This window comes from Chrysochloris asiatica, unplaced genomic scaffold (genome assembly GCF_000296735.1).
Source record: "Chrysochloris asiatica unplaced genomic scaffold, ChrAsi1.0 scaffold00002, whole genome shotgun sequence".
NCBI lineage: Eukaryota > Metazoa > Chordata > Mammalia > Afrosoricida > Chrysochloridae > Chrysochloris > Chrysochloris asiatica.
Window position 1 is genome coordinate 18,042,590 of NW_006408520.1, and position 2,038 is coordinate 18,044,627.

General features: G+C 39.3%; 1 protein-coding gene across 1 annotated transcript in view; it reads left to right on the forward strand.

The window, feature by feature from the left end:
* The window catches only part of ABCA4 (ATP-binding cassette, sub-family A (ABC1), member 4), a gene marked incomplete at its 5' end in the record, with an annotated part of 210,699 nt that overhangs the window by 131,805 nt on the left and 76,856 nt on the right, over positions 1-2,038 (forward strand).

Below are 2,038 nucleotides of genomic sequence, written 5' to 3' on the forward strand. Positions count from 1 at the left end.
GGCAGAGATGAGTGAGTGCCTCCTGTGCTGCCTCACTTTCCTGAAAGACCTCAATTCTTATTCCATCAATTCCTGGTGCCTTGTTCTTTGCCAACATTAACACAAACATTAACACAAAGAAATGAAGAAAACCCACTAACAAAATGAACTCAGTGCAGAAAATTATGTGGAACAAAGAAACAAACAACACCACACAAAAAAACACAAAACGAAATGATGACAATCAATTCATATCTATTGATAATTACACTGAATGTAAATAAATTAAATACTCTAGTCAAGAGACAGAGAGCAAAATGAGTTTAAAAACCCAGGATCCTTCAATGCGTAGTCTACAAGAGACCCATTAAAAAGATAGAGACAGCCGAAATGTCCTTCAACAGAAGAATGGTTTAACAAACTAGTACATACACATGATAAAATACTACAAAACATTGAAGAATAATGATGAAATATGTGAAATACCTAACAACATGGATAATCCTGGAAGACACTATGCTGAGTGAAATTAGTCAATCACAAACAGACAATCATTGTATGAGATCAACGTTGTGAAAAGTTAAGAAAAGGTTTTCTTAATAAAAAAAAAAATCAACGATGGTTATTGAGGGAGGGAAAATTATTCATAGACTAGAGGGTAGACGCATGTTAACATGGCTGACAAAGCAGGCAATATACAACATGAGGGAGGTTAGCAGAGGAAAGATGAAAGTAGTGGGAGACACAGGGAGAAATGTACTAGTTAAAGTGAATAGAGGTAAATACTATTAATTGTTGGTACATAAAGGAGCTTGCAATCATTGTAATGAAGCTAATTGTATGATTTGTTGAATGTCAAAGTGATGATCTGCTCTGTAAACCTTCACAGTATTTAAAATGAAAAGTTTTATTTTAAAACAGAGAATAATATATTTTTGCTGACAGAAACCAAATATTTTTCATTGGTTTCACAGGCTAGACTGAAATTGATACCTAAAATTCTAAAATTAGAAAAGAATGGAGTCTCTCTACCCAGTCTTCTCCTTTCACAAATGAAGGAACAGGAGACAAGAGACGGCCCAAGGTGACTTGGGGCACACTCTGGAACTAGGACACCAATTTCCTGGCAAAGGACTTACTCCAGTGACTAAACTATTTCAAAGGATATTTCCTGTACTGTTTAATAAAACAGTACACATCAGTACAGTGCAGTAGTTATTAAAGTCATCAAAGGTATGTGGGCAATAGGTTTAAAAATTCTTTCACAGTAGAATTACAAGTACTGGCTTTGGAGTGTTCCTGCTTGCTCTTCCATTACATACACTCCATCTCTACAGAAGGAGGAGTGAACAGAGAAGTGTTCTGACTAGCTACTGCATTAAAAAAAAAGAACAAACAAGATGGCAGATCGGGTGGACGTATAGCAGAGAGCTCCACCAACAATAACACAGAATACCTGACCAAGCAGGCTCAGGGGATGGTCCCAGAACTCTGAACCACATATAAAGGAATACTTAGAAGGTTGGAAGGCTCACAGCTGGAGGAATTTGTGGCAGAAGCAAGAAATCCATTGCTTTCTAGTCTGGGACGCTTGGCTGCTCCAGGAGCCGCCAACTTGGGTGAGACCACGTGTGGAAAGGATCAGAGCGGCCACAGACACCTGGCAGAACCACTGAGATAAAGGTGGGGGCATTCTTTTCTTTTGGTATCTGTTCATTGGTTCCTTGCTATCTATGCACCTCCATTCTGGTGACTATAGGGTTGCCTGAGCTAATGGGCACCCCAGCCCCACCCTCGGAGGGTTCTACTACGCATGCGCACAGATCTCCTCGAAATTTGAAGAGATAGTTTCCAATTAAAACCAAATAGCCACAGCTGGCCCTGGACTGTTTCCAACTAGAAAAAAAGCCTGAATGAGGATTGTGGAGCAGGACAAGCAGAAAAAAGAGGAAATAGGCCGAACATTAAATCCTAAGTTACGTTAAAATGACCAATAGTGGTATCTTGAAACTTCTCAGGAAGAAGAGTGAAAAGGGAAGCCCATTTCCTGATCACATCT